General features: G+C 43.8%; 1 protein-coding gene across 1 annotated transcript in view; it reads left to right on the top strand.

Moving 5' to 3' along the window:
* The window catches only part of ITFG2 (integrin alpha FG-GAP repeat containing 2), a 706,948-nt gene that overhangs the window by 532,488 nt on the left and 148,672 nt on the right, over nt 1-25,788 (top strand). The window lies entirely within an intron of this gene.

Here is a 25,788-nt window from a genome sequence, read left to right on the forward strand (position 1 = left end):
ACATTTAATCACTCACTCATACAGTCAGTCATGCACCTACTAAATCCTTCGTCCAGACACTTACACATCCACTCATTCTTCAATATGTAAGACATATTTAAACTTTATAGAAACAAAAAATCACTGGATGTTGTTATCAGTGATGTCATCAGTGATGTCATTTGAGATGTCATCAGTGATGTCATCAGTGATGTCACTGACCATGTCATGAATGATGTAATATGTGACATCATCAGCAGTGGATTGCGGGTGCGCGATATATAGTTAGTGCAACTAACTATATATGGAATTTCAATGGTTTTGTGTGAGTAAAATAAGGTTTTCTAAATGCTAATTCCTAACTATATATGGTCTATAACCTATGGTTTTTTCAGTGAATATATATATATATATATATATATAAACACACACACACACACAAATATGTGTGTGTGTGTGTGTATATATATATATATATATATATATATATATATAACACACACACACACAATTACCTACTGGCGGTCCGCCAGTAGGTAATTGTGTGTGTGTGTGTGTGTGTGTGTATATATATATATATATATATGGCAAGAACCTTCTTCCTCACAAGAAAAAGCAGGAACCCCGGGGTAAGTGGAAGCTCTTTATTTTGCATGTAGTGGCGAATGCAGCATTTCTGGCTTGGATGTTAGCCGTCATCAGCGCCCGAAGCTTCCCACGAGTTCCAACAGCACTCTGCTAGTCAATCTCACCCCTCTCAGCCTGGCAGTTAATAGGCTTGCTCCGCCCCCTGGTTAATGTTCGCACACCTGTGTGAGTTTCCCTTCAGTCTTGGGAAACTACTGGTCCCAGAATCCCCAGTGTTCGGATTCTTGGAGGTATCGCTCGGGGGAAAAATCAACACCCGTGGTGGATTTGCGGGGGTGTGGATTGCAGGGTGAAAGGAATTGCTCCTGCTTCGCAGAACACAAACAAAGTTCTTCCTCTGGTCCCCTCTTTCCGCCTCCGCTGTAGAAATCCGGCGATGCATACAACAGGGGCTGCATGACTGTGCACACCGCCCTGCGTGCGGTACCGTGACAGCACTCCTGTCACCATTCCTCCAGACTTCACAGCGGGCTCTAAAACTTCCAATTAACATTGGCGTAGAGAAACTGCAAAAGTTCGTGTCAGCGCAGTCCGAGCCCAAGTTGAGGCGGGGGTTCTCTGTAAGGCGTCACTGACCGACGCGTAAAATATGGCAAGAACCTTCTTCCTCACAAGAAAAAGCAGGAACCCCGGGGTAAGTGGAAGCTCTTTATTTTGCATGTAGTGGCGAATGCATCATTTCTGGCTTGGATGTTAGCCGTCATCAGCGCCCGAAGCTTCCCACGAGTTTCAACAGCACTCTGCTAGTCAATCCCACCCCTCTCAGCCTGGCAGTTAATAGGCTTGCTCCGCCCCCTGGTTAATGTTCGCACACCTGTGTGTTTCCCTTCAGTCTTGGGAAACTACTGGTCCCAGAATCCCCAGTGTTTGGATTCTTGGAGGTATCGCTCGGGGGAAAAATCAACACCCGTGGTGGATTTGCGGGGGTGTGGATTGCAGGGTGAAAGGAATTGCTCCTGCTTCGCAGAACACAAACAAAGTTCTTCCTCTGGTCCCCTCTTTCCGCCTCCGCTGTAGAAATCCGGCGATGCATACAACAGGGGCTGCATGACTGTGCATATATATATAGCCACACAATCCAACCAATTTGGTCGAGAAGAAACGGCAAGCACTCCGGTGTAAAGATGTTTCAAAGTCTATTTGTTCTCCAAACCCCCTTCACCCTTGACAGACGCGTTTCGCAAGTAAGCTTCGTCAAAAAAAAAAATATATATATATAAAATCACTCTCTCCAATTGCTGCCTTCGCGGTTTCACCTTCCTACGGTGTCGGTGCCTGCTGCTACGGCGACAGCCGCCGTAATATTCATTCAAACAAACTCCTTCTCCAGAATTCCAGACAAAGGAAGCAAGCGGCACACTAGGGATTACTGCACAAACTTTTAATGGGCACCAAGACAATGCGTTTCGGCGTTAGCCTTTTTCGAGTAAGTAACTACTGCAATTTCCCATAGAAAAACACGTTCATAAAAAACAAAGAAATACTTCATGATTCCGAGCATGCCCATATACATATATCGTCCTTATTCCACAAAATCATGATAATTTGTTATCCTCCATACTTCATCATGAAAACCACAAATTATTTAGAGATGAAATAACCAAAAATAATTATGCGTTTTTGGCTCGGCATGCATGGTTTTCAAATTACACTATTGTAATTGTCAATAAAGTTTTTTAAGGTTCATGAGACCAGACATGCTAACTGTTTTTCCACATTCGTCCGCGGAACAACAATATAGCATTGCACATTGTCAATAAAGTTTCAGTTTCCTTGCGCTGTAAAGTGGGACCTATACGCAGTGTTATTCGTATCCGAAGCAGTATTTCTTTGAGTTATACCACCATTGGTAATGGACCTTGGCTTAAAAGTACTTCACATAATTGTAGGTAATGTACCTATTGCGGTATGTATTGCGCAATTTAAAAAAAACATACTATGTACTACGTGTAATCATAGGTAATGTACCTGATATGTATGCAGAGGGTAGTATAATAGATGCTCAGTTGCGCTATATGGGACCTGCATGCAATATTGTGACAGCTGAAAGCGTCAGTTACCAATAGATCTCAGGTTATATACCTTTTATTATCCCTAGAGGGAGCGGGCTCAATCATATTACGAGTATTACATGTCTTTTTCTCTGTGAAAGCAGATGTTGGTGCCTGTGAACTCTAACTCAATGATGAGTTAGCGGAAAAATGAACAAAAGGAATAAATTGAATTACATGTGAGAGGAGAAAATAGGGGGGATTTTGGGGATTTTTCAATATATACAATTTTTAAATACAGCGTGTGTTGATCTCACACTAATTTCAAAACAGAGCCCTGTTTTTGTCATAAACCCATGATCCTCCCATTTAAAATCGTAATAGTGTGTTTAAAAGAAAATTGCTGATAATTAGCCTGATGTAGGTCCATATATTATACTCCTATGTGGGTTGCTTACTTCTCCCCGCTGTTAAGTCCATTCGGATTTTTGGTATTGAGCCCGATAATGTATTTAGACTCCAAAATGCGGATTACTCTCTCCCGGTCCCCACCCCTGGGATGAGGAAGTATCCTATCTAGCCCATAAAATGTTAGGAGATTGCTGTCACTGCTGTGTTACTCAGCAAAATGCTGTGCTGTCGGATAGGTGCTATCCCTAGTAGAGCTAACACGCATGTGCTGCAGGATCCGCGCTTTTAATTGCAGTTTTGTATTGCCTACATATTTGTACTGACAGGGACACTCTAGGACATAGATTACATAGTCACAAGAACATGTAATACATTTGTTGATCCTCCTTTCCTCATTTAGGTAGGTCTTGTAGGTTTTTCAGCTCTACTATTCCTACATGCTTTGTAGTTACTGCATGCAACAAATCCTTTGGCAGTTTTTAACAAGTAACCTACTTATCCCTCTTGTTGGTAACTGTGGACCAAATGGTCCTTCAGAGACCTCGTTCTTGTATACGTTATTTTAGGGTCCTGCCCTATGTGTTTGCCTATGATCAGGTCATCTGTTAAAAGACTCCAATGGGCTTTCATTATTCCTCTTAAGTTTTTGTGAGCACCACTATAGGTGGTGATCATTCTGGGAGCATCATTGTTCATCTTATTGTCTTTAGGGTTAGGTTTGAAGAGAAGATCGTTTTGTGTTTTTCCTACAACCTTTGTTTTAGCTGTTTCTAGTATTTTGTTGCTATATCCTCTCTGTTTGATGTGTTTTACCATCACTTCCTGTTCTTGTAGGTAGCTCTCATGTGTACTGCAATTGTGGCGGGCTCGTAAGAGCTCCCATGTGGTATGCTTCGTATTAGTGTCGTGGGATGGTTACTGGCCACGTGCAAAATGGTATTCCCTGCACTTTGTTTTCTAATTAAGCGGGTGGTAATTTTGTTATTGACTACTTGTATTGCCACATTGAGGAATTTGCAATAATCTCTGCTTATTTTGTGTGTGAAGCTCAAATTCAAGCTATTCATTCCTAATATCTGAATGAATTCCTCTGCCAGGTCTATTAGTCCATCCCAGATCAGGAACAAGTCGTCTATTTACCTGATCCAGATTAGGATGTGTTCAGTGTACAGGTCATTAGAGCTTGCCCCCACAACTTGTTCTTCCCAGCAGCCTAGAAATAAGTTAGCCAGGCTTGGGGCGAAACAAGTGCCCATTGCTGTACCAGATATCTGGCGATAAAGAGTCTTTTCAAAGAGAAAGATATTTTGCTCAAGGTAATAGGTCATAATTTCTTCCAACATCTTATTATGATCTCTCAATGAACTGTATCTACTCCTCAGATATTGCATGCATGCTTCTCCAGTATTGGGGTGTCTTTCATAGATTCACATGCCGGAATTTTATTTATTTTTATTGTTTTCTATATAGCGCGAACATGACTCTGCATAGGGTATCAGAGCGCTTTACAGTAGAATATAAACATCATTTTTACATATTACTAGCCATTGGTGAATGAGATATAAGCAATTCCGAAATGGCAGCACCGTTAAAAGTTCACAGAAAGATAACATATCCGAAAGTTCACAGATAGATTTCCATAGAGTCTTTAGAACTTAAATAAGATAAAAACTAATATAACATTCCAAACTTAGAATCATTCCCCGTCGTCGGAGTGGGAGTCACACAGTACACACTAGTTTTAAAACACTCAGTTTTATGTTTAAAATAAAATCCAAAACGGCACCCTCCTATCTACAAGCCTTAGCTTCCCCCTACCTGCCAACCAGAAACCTGCGTTCCCAAACTGCAGCGAAGTTTTCTGTCCCCAGACACAAACTCCAAAGGATTGGCGGAAGATCTTTTTCGGTTCAAGGGCCGGTTCTGTGGAATTCCCTCCCCCAGTTCATCCGAAAAGAAGAAAGCTACACTCAATTCAGGAAATTTGTTAAAACGTGGCTTTTCCAGAAACAACTAGGCTAAAATTCCACACAGCACCTCCCTTCGTTCAATCTAAAGTCACAGGCGCCGGGAAACCCTTGTTGGGTAGCTGAGCGCCATACAAATGCAAAAAATAAAATAATAAATAAATACACAAAAAAGCAATAATATGCATATAATAACCAAAAAACCTTGGTAATAACCAACCAGGAAGTAAAGTAGCCCTAAGCTACAGGAGCAAAAACTCCCACACTCATGACTATCCTAGTCATTTTGTATAGACCAAACTGCAGCCAATCAGGCGACAGCACCCACCAGAATGTTCTCCCCAGAGCCTCAGGCTCTCAGATTTTCTACCGCACGTCGTGTGAAGGGAGTCTCCCTGAGCTCTGCTCAGTACTTCTCAACTTGGTTGGTGTTTACCTACTTTAAAGATGTCATCTTCTAAATCTCTCTTCAGGCCTTGTGAATCTTGTGGGAAGCTTATGCTTTTTAAAGAAGATCCCCACAAGAAATGCATTTATTGCCTGTATCCAGACCATAAGGATTGTAAGATCTGCAGAACCTTTCCTCAGAAGACCCTCAGAGACAGGGAAGGTTGTCTTCTCCTGTGGCTGCAGAAGATCAAGGACCAGGACAACCATCTATCTGAGGTAGGAAGTGTCGCTTCGGGGTCCACTATGTCCTATAGAAAGAGGAAGATTGAGGAAGAGGTATCTTCTCCTGGGGCTAAGGTGTCGAGAAAAGCTCAATCCACCAAGTATTCTAGCTTGCCTTCCTCCTCTACCGCAAAAAAGGCTTCTCCACCTTCAAGATCTGGATTTAGTACGCCCCCGAGAAAGTCAGGAAAGTCTTTGCCATCACAAAGACGGACACAGAAAGTTTTACCTCCGAAAACGACCTCGTCGAGGAGCCGTCGACGTTCACCAACTCTGATGTTTCCTCAACATCGACGGTCACCTTTTCTTCACCGAGACCTAAAATGATAATGTCTTCGGCTTGTTCCCCGTTGGCGCTGGTCTCAGTTTCATTTCGACCCATCTCGTCGACGAAGATAATGCCTTCAATCGTCGACGCGCCTTCATCGACGAAGAGTAAAAAGGTCCCGTCAGCGAGCGCATCGTCGACGAAGAGCATCTTGACGGTGCCTAGCTCATCGACGAAGATCACCTTACCGTTGATGACCCCACTGTCGACGAGATTTCCATCGTCGTCGACGAAGACTGCCTCGTCGTCGAAGACGTCGACGAAGATTGCCTCGTTGTCAAAAGTATCGTCGACGGTGATTGCCCCGTCGACGAAGTCCACTGTTTCATCGGTGGCCACAGTCCATACACCATCTCCGTCTAGGGCACTGTCGACGGTTCGTCCGTCTACGCCTCTTCTTTCATCATGTAGAGAACCACAGGTTTGGTCTGCTGCACCATCTGCTACCTTCTTTGCTTCGCCGTCTACGGCGGGTTCTTTACTGGAAAGACGGGGCTCTCTCTCCATTGAAGTTGCCTGAACAACTTTTAGACTCAGAAGAGGACGAAGAACAGTCTGATGTGGATGAGAGGTTCCGCGCAGCCAGAAGTCCATCTGAGCTACTTATAAAGTTTCAAGATGAAGATCATGAGGAAGAGCATTTCCTGAGCCTACGAGTCAGGCGCCTGCCACTGTGCCTACAGCACAGATGCCGTTAGCTCTCCTCAACAACTTGCAGTATATGTTGGACGACTACTATCGCCGGTTTCCTCCATCTGAATCGGAAGGGTCGGTCCCTTCAACGCCCATGCCTCCAGCACCCACATCAACGTTGAGACCCCCAAGGCAATCTTCTCCAATATCAACACCTGAAATACGTTCAACAGTTCCACCTTCTCTGGCACAATCCCACCATACTCAGGAGGCTGTAACCACTGATGACGACAGGGAAGAAGAAGTGGATGATAAATCTGTACTGTCGGAGTGGGATGACTACCAGACGCAAACCCCATCACCTACTGCTCCTCATACCGCGGACTCTCCACCTGTAGATATTGGAGGATTCCATGTCATAATGGAAAGAGCAAAAGATTCCTAACCTCTATGGAAACTAAACAGGATGACTGTTTCTTATATGATTTTAAAGATCAGCCACAAAGACAGGTGAAGACGATTCCAATAATAGACTTTATCTGGAAGGAGGGACTTAAAATCATGTCAACTCAAAATTCTTTACCTGCATTCTTACCACGTGTAGACAAAAAGTATGAGGCACCTCTCACCTCTCCTGCATGCCTTATAGGGCAATCAAAGACAGAGTCAGTGGTCACCCAAGCGGCCCAGAGACGGGCTAGGAACCCATCTTCCCAAGTAACCGCTCCACCTGACCGTGATGGCAGACGCCTGGACTCCATTGGCAAAAAAGTCTCAACAATAGCTGCAACTACTGTCCGTGCTGCAAACTCCTTAGCAATATTGGGGAGATATGATAGACAAATGTGGTCAGATATCTCACCATATATTGAAAAGCTTCCAGAGCCTGAAAGATCAGAAGCTAAGAAAATATTGCATGAAGGAGAGTGCACGTCTGCAGAGATGATTGACGCAGCAGTAGATGTGGCATCTACAGGCAGTTGGCGGGGGCAGCAGTGCTGAGAAGGCAGGGTTGGCTGAAGTCAACATCCTTTCGCCAGGAAGTCCAAGCTAAGATCATCGATATGCCTTATGATTGGGAGTTTCTCTTTGGCCAGCATATTGATGAGGCCCTGCAGGCCATAAAGAAGGACACAAACTGCGAGGTCGCTGGGAAGCCTGCAGTTTCGTAAATCATTGTTTCGTGGTGCCAAAGGACCTGGATCTTTTTCCAGTAAAGGGGGCTTCTCTCAGCAACGCTCGTACCAGTCCTCACAAGGTAACCAGCGGTATCAACCGTATAAACAAGAAACATACGGACAGCGAGGGAACAATTACTCGCAAGGAAAAAGGAAGCCTTCTCACCGGGGACGAGATTCCTCCAGAAAGCAATGAGACATACCACCTGCCACCACCTCTGCCCATCCCAAGGTCAAACGTTGGAGGGAGAATATCCCATTTCTTCTCGAATTGGTCCAAAATTACTACAGACAGGTGGGTCCTGGATGTCGTGGCCAGGGGCCACGCTTTAGAATTCGTCAAAACCGCTCCAAATTCTCCTCCAAAAGGTCCACCAGCAGCTCACCTCAAGGAGCTGTTCTCCCAGATAAATGATTTGGAAAGAAGCAATCGAAAAAGTTCCTCATTTGCAAAAAGGAAGAGGGTTCTATTCGAGGTTCTTCCTCATACGCAAGAAGTCAGGAGAGTGGCGTCCTATCCTCGACCTGCGTGCCCTCAACAAATACCTCAAAAAATTATCCTTCCGGATGTTAACACTTCAAGAAATCCTCCAGCTTCTTTCCAAAGGGGATCACATGGCCACCCTCGACCTTCAGGATGCTTATTTTCATGTACCACTCCTTCCCAGGCACAGGAAGTTCTTAAGATTCAGAGTGGCTGGCAGGGATTTTCAATTCAAGGTTCTCCCATTTGGACTTCGTTCAGCGCCCTGTGTGTTCACGAAAATGTTAACTCCAGTAGCGGCGCATCTTCGCTTGGAAGGCATTCAAATTTTTCCATACTTGGACGATTGCCTTATCAAGGCCAATTCTTTAGGAGCAGCAAGAGTGCCTTTTCAAAGATGCCTGACACTTTTCCAATCTCTGGTTCTCTCAATCAATCTAGAAAAATCCCATCTAACTCCGTCACAAAGAAAGTCGTTTCGGGGAGCCACACTAGACACTCGGCTTACTCAGGCTTTCGTCTCAAAAGAAAGGCAGCTAAAAATTTACAAGATGGCTCTCCTCTTCCAACAAAGAGAGTACATTTCAGCCTGGATGTTCAAATGCTTTCTAGGGATGATCTCATCCTGCATCCCTCTGATACCCAACTGTCGTCTCCGAATGAGACCTTTACAAGAGGAACTCAGCCTCCAATGGGTGCAGGTTTCGGGGTCGTTCGACGACAGGATCAGCATAACTTACTGTATAAAAGAAGCCTTTCACTGGTGGATTCAAAAGAAAAACTTGCAAGAAGGATGTACATTCCTGAGGGAAGTGCCAAGTTATACCATCACCACGGATGCTTCCCTCGAAGGATGGGGGGCACACCTTCAGGGAATGACTGTCAACAGGAAGTGGAATATGCAGCAAAAGAAATGGCACATAAATCTGCTATAGCTGAGAGCTATTTTTCTGGCCTTGAAGTCCTTTCGAGCAGTAATAAAGGGGTCCACAGTTCTAATCAGGACAGACAATACAACAAGTATGCATTACTTAAACAAGCAAGGGGGTACAAAATCGGCCCTTCTTTCTCAGCAAGCCCAGGAGATTTGGGATTGGGCTCTGGATCACCAGATAAATCTTTCAGCAGTTCACGTTCCAGGGATGACCAATGTACTAGCGGATTCTCTCAGCAGATCTGCAATATCCAATCACGAATGGGAGATCCATCAACCGACTCTGGACCGAGTCTTTCGAGAGTGGGGTCACCCCGACCTGGACTTGTTTGCAACAATTCAGAACCGAAAATTCCCATACTTTGCAAGCTGGATTCCCCACAGGGACTCATGCGGGGATGCGCTTTCGATGAACTAGTCTCAGATATAGGCATACGCCTTTCCTCCGATTCCTTTGGTTCCCAGAGTCATCCGGAAAATGAAGAGGCAGCCGTGTCGCCTCATTCTCATTGTGCCCAGGTGGCCTCACCAATATTGGTTCACCGAGCTTCTACTTCTCTCGGAGTGCGATCCCATTCAGCTTCCATCAATACCGAATCTTCTGACAATGCAAGGGGGTCAAATTTGTCACCCGGACCCAGCTTCCTTGAAATTAGCAGCTTGGCTCCTCAACACGTTGAATTCGCCCATCTAGATATTCCTGAGGATTTTCAAGAGGTTTTAGCCAATGCTAGGGCGCCTGCCACTATTAAGACATACAAACTTAAATGGAAAAGGTTCTGTACCTGGTGTCACTCTGCCAATTTACACTCAATTCATGCTAAACCAGAACAGATCTTGCCGTTCTTTCTTCATTTGGCTAGATCAGGCTTATCTCATTCCACACTGAAGGTGTTTTTGGCAGCAATTTCCAGATTCCGTCAAGATGGCTCTAACTCTCTTATTCTGCTAGAATAATCCAACAATTCTTTAAAGGTCTATTCCGAATGTTTCCTCCTATTCGACGTCCACCTTCATCCTGGTACTTAAATGTAGTGCTCGCCAGGCTCATGCGTCACCCCTTTGAACCTATTCATAAAGTGGATCTCAAGTTCCTTTCCTGGAAGGTTACTTTTAGCACTGACGTCAGCACGAAGGGTTAGCGACATTCAGGCGTTCACCATCAAGTCTCCTTTCTTACAATTCACTTCAAATTCAGTGGTGCGCCGTACCAATCCAAGTTACATGCCGAAAGTTCCCTCTGACTTTCATCTTAATGAGCCAGTGATTCTAAGGAAATTTTTTCTTAATCCGCAAACAGCGGCAGGAAAAGCCTTGCATTCCCTAGACATCAGGAGATGTCTCAAATTCTATCCCCAACGAACTGCAACATTGCGAAAGACAGATCAATTATTTGTAGCATACGGAAGGCTACGTCAGGGATACGCTGTATCCAAGCAGACCATAGCCCACTGGGTGTCCTCGGCAATTAGTCTGTGTCATCAGCAAGCGGGAAGGCCTCTACAATATTTGCCTAGGGCACATTCTACAAGAGCAGTCTCCTCTTCTACAGCTCTTTTCGCTGGAGTGCCTTACCATCAGATCTGCAGAGCGGCAATCTAGTCCAGCAGGCATACATTAACCGGGCAACACTGTTTGGATGCTACAAGTGATACAGATACTTTAGTGGGGCGAGCAGTTCTTCACAATCTTTTCAAATAAGGTGAGCCTCTGTTCTCCCTCCTCCTCTATGCTCTTTTAGACGCTTATTTTACATGTTATTCTCTTTTGCAAAGCATGCATATGTACTATGATAAAAGGAGCATCTATGAGCATTATGATTTGTACTGCTATCTACTCTGATTCAGGCATGTGAATCTATGAAAGACACCCCAATACTGGAAAGAACAATAGTTACTTAACTGTAATCTGTGGTTCTCCAGTATTGGTGTCTTTCACAGATTCACATGTACCCGCCCACTTCCCCTCACAGTCTCCTTGGTTGGCTTCCTTCTGTTGGCTTCACTCCTGTGCAGGAAAATCTGAGAGCCTGAGCCTCTTTCTAGAGGACATAGTTGACCCCGAAGCCACACTTCCTACCTCAGATAGAGGGTTGTCCTGGTCCTTGATCTTCTGCAGCCACAGGAGAAGACAACCTTCCCTGTCTCTGAGGGTCTTCTGAGGAAAGGTTCTGCAGATCTTACAATCCTTTACCTTATGGTCTGGATACAGGCAATAAATGCATTTCTTGTGGGGATCTTCTTTAAAAAGCCTAAGCTTCCCACAAGATTCACAAGGCCTGAAGAGAGATTTAGAAGATGACATCTTTAAAGTAGGTAAACACCAACCAAGTTGAGAAGTACTGAGCAGAGCTCAGGGAGACTCCCTTCACACGACGTGCGGTAGAAAATCTGAGCGCCTGAGCCTCTGGGGAGAACATTTTGGTGGGTGCTGTCCCCTGATTGGCTGTAGTTTGGTCTATACAAAATGACTAGGATAGTTGAGTGTGGGAGTTTTTGGTCCTGTAGGTTAAGGCTACTTTACTTCCTGGTTGGTTATTACCAAGGTTTTTTGGTTATTATATGCATATTATTGCTTTTTTATGTACAGTGGGATTCGCACTCCGATGACGGGGAATGATTCAGGCACGTGAATCTATGAAAGACACCAATACTGGAGAACCACAGATTACAGGTAAGTAACTATTGTTCTTCTACTCCCTGTTTTTGATTGATACATGTATACAGAGCGCATACATCCCATGATACTAGAAGGTATGTTGGTTTTCATTGAATGTCATGTATGTGTTTCAAAAATTCGGCACTGTCTTTGTAATAGGAACTCAAATTAACTACAAAGGGGGCCAGGAATAGATCTAAGAAAATGGACGTATTTTCTAATAGTCTCACATTGGACGAAACTATCAGTCTCCCTGGTGGGTTTTGAGGGTCCTTATGAATCTTTGGCAAAATATACAGCCATGGGATACAGGCATTATCGGTCTTTAAAAAACTATATTCATTGTGATCTAACAAACCCATGCTGTACCATCCCCTCAAACAAGCATGATATTGTCTGATTCCTGCTCTGTATTATTCCCACCCATTTTTTTTATAGCATGTGTGATCATTTAGCTGTCTAAGCACTTCTGTTCTGTACTGTAGCGTATCCAGAATCACAGTGTTGCCACTCTTATCGGATGGCTTGATTGCTATGCAAGGTCGTCCTATAAACCTGCTTTTTCACTCGTTCTCGTGAAAAAGCAGGTTTACCTGCGAAACGCGTCGAGAGAAAGCCTTCTAAATTAAACAAGCTGTGCAAACTCCAAAGTGGCCCGGACTTCTTTCTTGTATGGAAGAGAGTGTTTGGCTGAAAAAAAATAATATATATATATGTATATATATGTATATATATATGTATGTATTTTCACCAAACCCACAGCCACTAAAAACAAACTGGGAATCAATGGCTTTTTTCCTTGCAAGAAATGCAAGGCTTGCAAATTTAGTAAGAAAGTGACTCAGTTTGAAGGTGCTCCTGGGACCAACAGGCCCATGAAAGTAATCAATAAGTTTTACAATTGTAATTCCGAATATACGGTGTATTGTCTTGTCTGTCCCTGTAAAAAGAGATATATTGGTAGCACCAAAAATGCTACCAAGAAACGCATACTAGAACATATGCGGGCTATCTCCAATAAAGACCCCACCTACCCCGTTGCAAGACATTTTGAATTATATCATCAGAGCAATAGGGATCTATTGCAGTTCTATTGCATTGACGGGGTGGAAAAACATGAGAGAGGGGGAGACAGACTGAAAAAACTTAGAGCAAAAGAGTCCCGCTACATAATAGAACTCCAAAGCATGAGCCCGGCTGGACTCAATAATGATGAAGAGCTTTGGGTACACCTAGACTAGCGGTCTTTCTTAAAAAGTAATTTGTTGATCTGACTAGTACTGATATCAATTTAGCATGAAATTGTGGTTTTTTGAAATGTTGGTTTATATTATCAGTATGCAATACATAGGAATTTGGTCCAGTATGAACTGATTAACATTTCGAACACTTCTATTGTTCAAATCTTTTTAAATTAAATTTTCCAATTACTCTGGGATATAAGGGCTATCCCGGAACAACAGAACAAACATTTGGACGTAGTTATGAGTATTTTATGTGGGGAGCCTCATGCCCATACAGGGCTCAATTGTGTTGTCAAAGTGGATAGTTACACGTGACTGTGGGAGGGTTATTTATGTTCCCATGAATTTGTGAACTTTTCTTCCCCCTTCCACTTAGTGACGGTATCTACTAAGATTTTGTAAAAAACACAGATCATGTTATGAAGTGAAATACATATATTGTATAATGTTCATTAACTGACCTGTTTACCTTGAATCAATGGAGGAGTGGATCCTGACTCCTTTTTAACTGAATATTGTATTTTCATGATTTCTGCACTTACACGTTTACATTTTTTGTGTAATTTCATCACAAAAATAACAGTATTGTTTCACCCACTGTAAGATGGCCGCCGCTTTGAGAATGTAAAGGTGGCAAAATGGTTGGACGTCATCTGTTTTCATGACCATGAAACGGAAGGGTGGGTTTATAAACCTTGACATACTGTGGGGAAATCGACATTGAAAAAGCCGCGAAGGCGAAACGCGTCTGTCGATATGGAGGGGAGAGGGCACTTTAGCACCGAATAAAGCATTTTTGCTTTTGGAAAACCATACTCCGTGTGTGCCTCTTACATCTTTCTAGCAAACCGTGATCTGCTTGCTAAGTATCGCAATATATGTATGTATATGTATGTATATGTATGTATATATATGTGTGTATATATATGTATATATATGTATATATATGTATATCTATGTATATATATGTATATATGTGTATATATGTATATATATATATATATATGTATATATGTGTATATTGTGGAAAAGTAAATTTTGCCATGTTCTGTGTCCCTACGCGTCCTCCATCATATGTTATCTGTGCATGATTGATATGCATATGTATTCCCTATGTTCGATTAAAGACGCAATTATAGTTGTGTCCACCTCTAGTATGTCAGTTTCCAGTTCTCGTGAATACTACGAATATCAGGCCTATGTAAAGTTACGTTGCCACGTTTCTCAGTGTGCACGTTATTCCATTGTAAAGTCCCCGTTTCTAGGCCTCAAAAGGGCCTGGACACCAGATTCAGCTCCTGTCTCCTGTCTCCTGAAGCCTCGCTGAGGAGCGATACAGCCCCCACCTGTATCCCTGACCCTTCACTTACTTCCTGCCTCGCAGTGCCCGGCTCAGCCTGGCTCTGCCTCTGAGTCTGCCAAGAGTATGTTATGATTCCAGTTATCAGTTCAGTCCTCCTTCTCTGCATTCCTAAAGCTACTGAATCGCATCAATAAGTTTCCGTCATTGTCTAGCCTTTACGTCTCCATGTAAGAGAAATACTGCATTTAATGATCATTTAATATTCTTCATCACGCACTACATGTAGAATAATGCATGCTCCAGTCTTAGAGTCCGTTAGCCTCTCCCCTCCTGACTCTTAGTTTATATCAACATGTTCTCTAAACATCAGATACTAGATACTGCTTAGGTACATGTCGCCCTGACTCTCCAGACTTCAGTCTCTGCTCTTAGCACAGAGTTCATAGCCCCCAGCTTCTCCTAGTAACACGTCATTGCCAGTTTGTGCGCACCATTAGGTCAGAGGTCCCGGCTCCTTAGGTAGCCCCCTCCATGTTTCCGCCCCATTCATGACATATTCTGTTACGTTTGCATCACATGTCTATGTATACGCCCTGTTACACCTACTTTCACCCTTATCTTTCGCGACTGCTACGCGTCACGCCTGTTGCTCCACCCACTGCTACGCCTATTGCAATGTAATGCTATGTGTTTGCGTTATGTATATATGCTCATGTACTGTTATTGAAAAATTATTCCTTATCCTTGTCCCGATTCTGCCCCCGGCAGCGCTGCCATCCTGTTCCCGTGCAGGTTGTCCTGTTCCTGTCCTTTATGCTGTAATAAACCTGCAAACTCCTACTACCTCGAATCTTGACTCTTATTTTATTGAGCTATCTGTTATTGCTAAGTCCAGACAAACCTAGATCCGGTATTATTTATTTATATACCACATAATGGCGCCCGAATAGGGACTTGCCCTTTCCCCACGCGCCGGTGAAGCCACGCCGGCCCCCTGACCCTCTGCAGCCGTGACGGAACCATACCGTGCACGTGCAGATATTTCTGCTTCAAGTATCCCTCAGGCCCACGGAGGAGACGGAGGTGGCGGTCCAGCATCCAGACGAGGCGGTGGAGGAACGCGGCGAGTCCCGACCAGAGCCCAAGCCGAGAGTCCAAGGTCCGAGGTATCCGGAGGCCCACCTGTAACAGAAGTCCGAAGTCCGTCCGTCCGGCGTCGAAGCAGTCCAGTCCAGTCTGAGGCCTTCCGTTCTTGCTGCCCGGTGAGTACCGTTGCTGGGGTAGTATCTAGACAGGGTCAATCTAATTGACTCTGGTCCGTGGGTTGGTGGTACACAGACCCACAAACGAAGTGTCCACTTCGGTGGATGCGGGTCCTGACGTGTCTCTGTATGAGACCGGTAAGTTTTGTACTGTTTCAGCAGTGCATCTAGTTTCTGTTCTAGTCAGTTCTGTTCTCGAGAAAATTCATGTATTCTGTTTTACGTATTCCAGGTAGTATTCTGTTCGAACTGTTATTTTAAATGTTATTCATGTATTTTAATGTCGTGGTATGAGTGCGAAGTAATTATCGTGTTTATTGTGTATTGTACTGTGTCCAGATTATAGTTCAGTCATGCCACTCTTTTCAAAACTGCGTCAGTTAAAAACCAGAAAAGGTCTGCTAGAAGCAGCAGTTCCTGTCCCGCCTAGGGACAGTCCAGGTCATTTCATGTATCAGAAGCATGGCATAAGCGCCATATTGTATCTAGATTTATGGGTAGAGTATACCAAACAGTTAGAAGAAAAGTATAGATGGCCCGTATCGGGTACATGGGATGCCGAGTGCATCATGCGAGTAGAAGAAGCATTATGGAAAAAGAAAGCCAGACAGTCACAGAAAGATGCCATTGAGTTATGGCGCAAAGAATCTCATAAAAGAACCGAAAAAGAAATCAGAAAGTCAGAATTAAGTAGAGAATCCTTAGAACGAGCCCAAGAAAGGGAATTAATCGAGATTGGTGAACGAGTTAAAACCGAACAGTCAGACAGACAGAGGCATGCTCTTATTAAGGGTATGTATCCTCTTCTTGCCGAGGGCTTGCCAAAAGCGACCCCAGAGGCATCCAGTAATTTCCCGCCACCACTAGTTCCGACCAAGCTACGTCACAAACCGACCGCAGCTGATATTTTCATTTCGTCCTATTTGGACGACACAGTCCCAGAATATGCAAATCCTGTTCCTACTCCGCCAGTCCCTGTAAATCAGGCACTTCCCGCTCCTCCAGACACCGGAGTACCTGTTACGGTACCCCCGGTCCAGCCCGCCATACAAGTCCAGCCTGCATTTCCATTTCCCACTCTGCCAGGACGAAGAGCATCAGTAGACGACTCTAGTATAGGGGCCGCAGGAGGAGGTCCTCCTCAAACCCCGCCACCACACAAGCGTTTAACGTTAGCCGAATTACATGCACAAGCGTCACAGCGTACGCCCAGGTATCAGTCTGTTGCAGAAATAAGAAAAGCCCTTACCGAATGTGGCTATGATCCAGTCCCAGGCGAGGATAGTATGGTTTTATATTCATTACGCGTAAGAAAGGTGACCGAGTATCTAGTCACCCTACCAGATATGAAAGAAGATCTAGACAGAATATATCGTTTCATCCGTACCGGGAATGATCCAGAAAGTATTAGTGATGTCATGTGCCAAAGAAAAGCTGAAGTCCAGCTCATGATATTAAAGTTTCTGATTAATTGTCTAATAAGGGAACAAGATTATCCGACCAAAGATCGAGCCGAAATGAAAGTCCTGACAAGGTGGAGTGATAATATAGCCGAGGGTAAGCACAGAACCATCAGTAGTATAGAGAGTATGTACAAGAAGATTCGTAAAGAAATAATAAGGGTACACGAACAACGTAAAGCAGCACAAGTAAGCGAGAAAGAAAATGACTCTTCTACAGAAGAGGTAGAGGACGAGAATCCCGACAGAATAGCGTATGTAGGAAAATCTAGATTTCCAGATCGCCATTTACGCCTAGAACACAAGCCAGTTTTTCACCATCCAGCACCAGAACAAGGTTCTCTGGAACAAGTATTTCAAGCTACCGATCACATTCTGAAATCACGAATCGGTTATAGCGAGTTAAGTACCATGCATGAACAAGAACTAGTCCGATCAGCAGTCCGATGGATTACTGATTCTACCACTTTTCAAGACGAAATAGTGGCACAAATGTTTCTGAAAATGCCCCCAGCCGAGCAACGACTGGCGGGTATGTATATGATCCAGCACCTCATTACATTGTATGAGGGTCAACATTCTGATCCAGGTCCGTTACATGATGTCCTGAACGAGTTACTCCAGTACAAATGGAAAGGTTTAGGTACTGATTTAATTAGTGTCATTCTAGAACAGCGCCACAAATATAGAACGTTCTTGAACCCGCATTTTGTTCATGCCTCACCCCCAGAAAGTAAACCCTTTTACATAGATAGACAGAATCCGTTACGAGAAGTACATCCAATTAAGACAGACGGTGGTGAAATGCAACGAGTGTTTGTTTACACCCCGATCACAAAGATGGAACTCTTAGAGATGAAAAAGTTAATTCCCTGTCATGATAAAGATCCAGCAGGGTTCCACCGAGAATTAAAAGACATGCTCCGTATGGGAGAATACACGTATCCAGACGTTATTAAAATGTTAAAAGTCCTATTGCCCGCAGGGGTATATGAGAAACTCAAAGAAAAAGAATGGGAGGTGGGAGAGAAAAAGATCGATTGGGCAGTTCTAGAAGCTGAAGACAAGGCACGAGTACCAGGTACCGGTCTTGGAGATAAATGTAAAGAATTACCAGAATTGTTAATACAAGTTTTGCCTAGATTATTGACAACTAGAAAGGAAGACTGGGATGCAATCTCAGCCTGTAAACAGAAACAAGACGAAGATATTAGTGATTTTTATTCTAGATTCGAGAAATGTTTTAGCATCAACAGTGGCCTCAAGACAAGTAGCGAGTCATACCCTCATCTTTTTGTTACTAAACTAGTCGAGAATTCAAGTCCACAAATTAAAAACCGAGTTTTGAAAGTCGAAAGTACCTGGCAAGCTAATACCCCGTCCCAGATGTTACAGATGCTTCAATATCACCAGAATAGAATCAGAGAAGAACAAGATCACGAGAGAAAACGTATGAAAGACACGAAAATGAAAGTACTAGTTGCACAATCCGTTCCTCAAGACAGTCAGAAGAGGGGTCCAAATCAAGCCAGTCATCCTGCAGCTCCCGTTAAAGGAAACTGCAATTATTGTAAACAGCCAGGTCATTTTATAAACGAGTGTGCTGTTCTGAAACACAACATAGCTACCGGTAAGACTAAAGAAAGACCACGTCCGCCGAGACAAGAACAAGTTACACAGACTCCTCAGTCACAGAATGCACCGCAGACAGTTACAGCACCGCAGCCTATCGCTGCAACACAGCATGTTACACAGCAGATGTACCAGTATGCACAGTCTGAGTATCCAGAGTATCAGCCATATTCATGAAACAGCCTAGAGAGGGAGGTAGGCTTGCCTCTCATCGAGATACCTGTAGATCAAGAAGGTCCCTATGTTCATAGTCAAGTATTAGGGAAAGACAGAAAGTTTTTGATTGATACAGGGGCAAGTAGGACCACCATCAGTCACGCCGAAGTTCCAGGGGCTCCGCTCTCAGGCTCAAGAAATGTTTCCCTTGGATTTTCAGGAAAACCTATTGTAAATGAAATATCAAAGCCAGTTACTCTAGAAGTAGGTCCATTGTCCCGCACTACTGATCTGTTACTTACTAAGTCATGTCCAGAGAATCTATTAGGCATTAAGACACTGAAAGAGTTAGGTGCAGTTATATGCTGTTCCCCAGAGGGAATACGATTGTTCCTACGTGACTTCAAGGGTCACTATGTATTACGAGATTTTGATCCGAGATTGTCCAATGTTCCGCAGCATCTATGGGCACAAGGTCCAACTGATGTTGGCTTTATGCAAATCACACCCCATCGTGTGACTCTCAAGCCAGGTGTAGTCCTGCCACGAATCAGACAGTACAGATTGCCACCTGAGGCTGTAGCAGCCTTATCCAAAATTATTGACGAGCTCATCGCTCAAGGAGTAGTTGTAGAAACTGACTCCAATGTATGTAATTCTCCGATCATTCCAGTCATGAAACGTACTGATCCAAATGCACCTCCAGTATATCGATTAGTGATTGATCTCCGAGAGCTTAATAAATGTATTATTCCGCAGTACCCAGTTGTCCCAGATATCTCTTCCCTATTGACAGCCATTGATTCCGAAGCTTCATTTTTCACTGTCATAGACCTCAAGAACGCGTTTTTCAGTGTCCCCATTCATCCAGACAGCCAGTTTCTTTTCGGATTTTGTTTAAATGGAAGGAGCTATATGTTCACACGAGCTCCTCAAGGTTTCACAGAAAGTCCTAGTATTTACAGTCAAGCACTTAAGAGACAACTAGACAACATTCACATGCCAACTGACACTGCCCTGCTCCAGTATGTCGATGATCTACTGATCACAGCCCGTTCTGAATGTGCTTGCGAGCGAGCATCCCTTACAGTCTTGTATTTCCTAGCCGAGATGGGACACAAGGTGTCCCCTTCGAAGCTTCAATTCTGTGTCCAGCAAGTGGTCTACTTAGGACACTTACTGTCCAAGAGGGGTAGGCAGTTGACACCAGACCGAATCCAGTTAATAGCGAGTCTTCCTCAGCCCAAGACCCAGAAGGAGGTACGTGCTTTTATTGGCCTTACTTCTTATTGCAGACAATGGATTCCTCAGTATGCATTTCTAGCCAAGCCACTGATACAGTTAACGACACAGGAGGCAGCCGTATCGACTGTCCTCCCTTGGACATCTGAACATACACTTAGTTTTAATGAGTTAAAGAAAGCCCTATGTCAAGCCCCAGTTCTAGCAACACCGAACTACAGTAAGTCTTTTACACTTTTCGTCACTGAACGCGAAGGTACAGCATTATCAGTCCTCACACAAGATCAAGCAGGACAGTACAAGCCCTGTGCTTATTTTTCGAGCACATTAGATCCTGTAGCCCAGGCTCTGCCTGCGTGCCTCAAGTCAGTTGCAGCCACAGCACTAGCTATCAGACAAAGTGATTCCATAGTATTAGGACACTCCCTGACAGTACAAGTCCCACACTCCGTGGAAGTTCTTTTAAACCGAACACAAACTCAGCACTTGACAATTGCACGTTTAACAGGTTATGAATTGACACTGTTCCAGCCACACATAGAAATCAGACGCTGCAACGTCCTAAATCCTGCTACATTATTACCATCAGTTAATTTGAATTCTGCCACACACGACTGTGTGGAAGTAGTTAACATCATGACAAAGCCAAGACAAGATCTGACAGATATTCCATTACCAGATCCAGACCTGACACTTTATGTGGATGGTTCATGTATGAGAACAAGTACAGGAGAACTAGTCGCCGCGTATGCAGTGACTACTGACACTGAAGTTATTGAGACACACCGTATTGACACCCTGTCTGCTCAAGCAGCGGAGCTAGTTGCTCTGACTCAAGCCTGCATTCACGCCAAGAACTTGAAAGTTAATGTTTACACAGATTCACGTTACGCATTTGGAGTCGTACACGACTTCGGAGTGCTCTGGCAAGAGAGAGGTTTCATGACTTCTCATGGAACCAAGATTCAGCATGGTCTCCTTATTCAAGCTCTGTTAGATGCAATACATTTACCGACATCCATTGCTATCATGAAGTGCAAAGCACATACGAAAGTTACTGACATTATTTCCCAGGGTAATGATCTAGCAGATCGCACAGCCAAGCTTACAGCTCAGACACTACAGTTAACCCGACACAGACACACACTCCAGATCTGACTACCTGTATGACAGTTAAGGACCCTACTCAAGACGTCATAGATATCCAGTTACATGCTACTCCCGATGAAATCAAAAAATGGTCCGAACAAGGAGGGGTACAGACAGATCAAGGATGGTTAACGAAGGGTAGAGCCACATGGTTTCTCCCCGACTCTATGGTTCAAGTCATTATTAATACCGCACATAGTCCAGCACATTTAGGAGAAAAAGCTATGTTAGACAGTATCCAGAATATTTGGTTCAACAAGCATTTACGAGCTGCAGCCAAGCAGAAAGTCCGTACCTGTATGATATGTTGTCAGTTTAATCCAGGTAAAAGTGTCCCGGTGGAACAAGGTGGTTTCCAGCCCCCTGACCACCCTTTTGAAGTCCTCCAGATGGATTACATTCAGATGGAGCGATGTCGAGGTTTCAAGTATGTCCTTGTAGTTGTATGCGCTTTGTCCAGATGGACGGAAGCATATCCAGTCCCAGATTACACAGCCGCGACCACTGCCAAGCAGTTGGTTCGTGAATTCTTCCCCCGTTATGGACTCCCTAGGGTCGTATATTCTGACAACGGCCAGCCATTCTCATCTGAACTCATGAAACATGTGTCCCTTTTGTTAGGGTACCAGTGGAAGTTCCATTGTGTACGCCATCCTGAAGCAGCCGGTCTCGTAGAGAGACATAATCAGACCCTGAAAATTCGAATTGCAAAAGTTTGTCAAGAGAAAGGTGTGGACTGGCTAGTAGCTCTGCCAGTTGCTCTGTTCTATATGCGCATGGTCGCACATTCCAGATCAGGTCTGTCCCCGTATGAGGTCATTTTCGGCCGCCCCCCTAACATGTGGGGTACACCTAGACCCCGAAGTATTACCGATGTTTCAAGTAATATGCTGACAGATTACCTAGCTTCCTTGATGTCTGCCCTCAACTCTTGTCGTTCACAGGTTGCTGCCGCATTTCCAGACAATACCGAGGTGGCACCGCATGAAATCGTTCCAGGATCCATGGTCCTAGTGCGAAATTTCGATCGCTCAAGTCCGCTGGAGCCTCGCTGGAAGGAGCCCCGACAGGTCCTCCTGGCCACCCGTACAGCCGTGAAGTTGGAGGGACGCAAAGGCTGGGTGCATCTTTCACATATTAAAAAATTTAATGGACTGGCACCTGTCTCAAAGAACATTTCCCAGGATTCAAAGGACTGCCAAAGTACTATTCTTAAGGACTGTCCCGCAAAAGACAATGATACTGCACCCTCCCTGTTAGAGAAAACTCCGCAACAGGAGTATAAGCAAAAGTTAAGGTCTAGTAAAATAAGTCAGCCAGTTTGATTGTCTAAGTCCTCCCCTAGGTGAAACGGTTAGACCGGTTTCTGACATGTATAAAATAGACCCCCATAGTGAGAGAGTTAGTCAAAACTCAATCCGATGTATCGTTTTTCTATGTTTCATATTATTTCTCAGTATTATGATTTCCTGCACCAGTTATGCATTTTACCTGTATTTCCCAGTTTCTCATGTAAATAAGTCTTCTAATGTTACAGTAGAGCACACGTTTAGTGATCTGCCTCCTCATGAACTCTCTTACCGCCTCGCTATGCGTAACAACTCTTTTATCCGCATGTTACATTATTCACACCAGACCAGCAATGCCACTAATTGTTGGGTGTGTGGTCGACTCCCCCCTTTTCAGACACCGAAGGGAGTTCTGCCACTCTTTCCTTATCCATTTTCACATAATGGTTCGTGTGGAGCATGGTCCACGTTAACGTCATCCTCAACAGATATGTCTTTTCTTAACAGTACATGTTTTCCGGACAAGCAAGGTCTTCCCCACAGAACAGGGTTAGATCTAGAAAACGAAGTTTACAATCTAGGTAATTATTCTTCGAATTTCATGGTCCTGAATGTTCAGTCTGATTCCACTCCAGACTTACCTGCTATTTCAGTACTACCAGTCAAAGGCGAATTATGTGTTAGAAATAATGGTTCCGTACATGTAGGACATAGCGATTGTACTACTATTGTCAAATATAGTGACAGTAGGAAATCTATTTTCAAAGCTTCACGTCATTCTTATTTTATTTGTGGTCAGACCGCATATGTTCGTCTGCCCCTCGATTGGGAGGGAACCTGTTACATTGCCTTCCTACTGCCACCTGTTTTCCTAGCCCCATCTGATTATCATAGAAACACACATCTAGTACACATTAGACATAGAAGGGAGTCCCTGATTGTCGATTATACTGAAACTGCTCTAGAACAGTATACAGATTTCAATAGAGGTTTCTTCTTCTTTATAGGACCTATCCAGAATAGTAAGCTAATCCGTAGGTTAACCAGAACCCTTGAAGCAGTAGTCAATGAGACTGCCTCTGCCATAGGTAACTTAACCGAAGAGCAATCTGCTATGAGATTTGTCGTTTTGCAAAATCGTCTCGTCCTTGACGTCATATTGGCCGATAGGGGCGGGGCCTGTAGAGTCATCGGATCTAGTTGCTGCATTTTCATTCCTAATAACGCGCCGTCTGTTTATTCAGCTATAACCAGACTCCATAAAATTGCCCATCTGTTACACCAAGATCCAGGCACCTGGACATGGTCCGGTTGGTTCTGGAATATAATTTCCGCCTGGGGATGGAAAGTCTTGTCCTTTCTAGGTATTGCAGTAGCGATCATATTTAGCTGCTGCCTCTGTATACAATGTGGCCCTGCGATTTGCGGCATTTGTGCTACCTCTTGTATTCCTAGTCCCAAGCCCCGTTCTAAATCCCGTTCCAGGATAATTCGAGACGAGCAAATGATACTGTATGAAATGATAGACGGTATCATGAATATTGATGTTTCCTGATGGAAACGTAGTGACAAGGAGGGAATGTGGAAAAGTAAATTTTGCCATGTTCTGTGTCCCTACGCGTCCTCCATCATATGTTATCTGTGCATGATTGATATGCATATGTATTCCCTATGTTCGATTAAAGACGCAATTATAGTTGTGTCCACCTCTAGTATGTCAGTTTCCAGTTCTCGTGAATACTACGAATATCAGGCCTATGTAAAGTTACGTTGCCACGTTTCTCAGTGTGCACGTTATTCCATTGTAAAGTCCCCGTTTCTAGGCCTCAAAAGGGCCTGGACACCAGATTCAGCTCCTGTCTCCTGTCTCCTGAAGCCTCGCTGAGGAGCGATACAGCCCCCACCTGTATCCCTGACCCTTCACTTACTTCCTGCCTCGCAGTGCCCGGCTCAGCCTGGCTCTGCCTCTGAGTCTGCCAAGAGTATGTTATGATTCCAGTTATCAGTTCAGTCCTCCTTCTCTGCATTCCTAAAGCTACTGAATCGCATCAATAAGTTTCCGTCATTGTCTAGCCTTTACGTCTCCATGTAAGAGAAATACTGCATTTAATGATCATAATATCAAAAACTAACAATACCTCAATCATATCAATTGAGCCATGCGACTGGTCAGATCACCATGCCATAACCTTCCTGATAAACAATCTGAAACGGAACAAGACCTTACAACCCACCAGACATAAGAAATGGATGCGAGACATGAAAGATCCGAATATGGCCTTATTAGTGGAAAGCTGTGAGAAGAAATTGATCCCACCAAACAACTTGCAGAGCGTAGAGGAACTTACTGACCATTACACTAAAACAGTAACGAATATAGTCAACACTACGATGCCACTAAAAATGAAAAGAGTCACAGAGAAGACAAAAAACCCATGGTTCAATGAAACACTTAATGAAGAAAGGAGGAAACTAAGACTAGCGGAAAGGAAATGGAGACAACGACCATCATCACCTGAACTGAAAGCACTCAGAAGAATAAGAAGCGAATATAACAAAAAGGTACTAAACTCCAAAAAAGAATTTATCAGATCTGAACTAGATAACGCCAAAAACAGACCGCGGAAATTATTCGAGATTCTAAAACAACAATCCAATAAATTAGCTAAAACCAGCCAAGAAAACACAAAAACGCAAATAAGCTGTGAAGAATTCTCAACATTCTTCACAGAAAAGGCAAGCAAGTTGGAAAGAGAGCTCAGGAAAGAAGCTGACAACATTGGCAATACGTACAGACAGAATCCCATTATCACCGTAGAAAACACCATTGAGAGGACTAAAAACAAGGCACAATGGGAGAACTTCAAACTACTGGATCAGAATAACATAGCCAGAACACTATCTGACATCAAACCTAACAATCACTATAATGATCCACTACCATCTAAATGTGTCAGAGAAATAAACCACATTGTGATTCCCATCTGGACGAAAATAATAAACGCCTCTTTATCACAAGGGATCCTTCCAGACTGCCTAAAAACAGGTCAAGTCGTCCCTATCATCAAGAAACCGACAGCGGACCCAGCAGATCCAAACAACTTTCGCCCAGTGACCAACATCCCTATACTTGCCAAACTCATAGAGAAATGCGTACAAAAGCAACTA

Source organism: Lissotriton helveticus, chromosome 1_1 (genome assembly GCF_964261635.1).
Source record: "Lissotriton helveticus chromosome 1_1, aLisHel1.1, whole genome shotgun sequence".
In the NCBI taxonomy this organism is placed as follows: domain Eukaryota; kingdom Metazoa; phylum Chordata; class Amphibia; order Caudata; family Salamandridae; genus Lissotriton; species Lissotriton helveticus.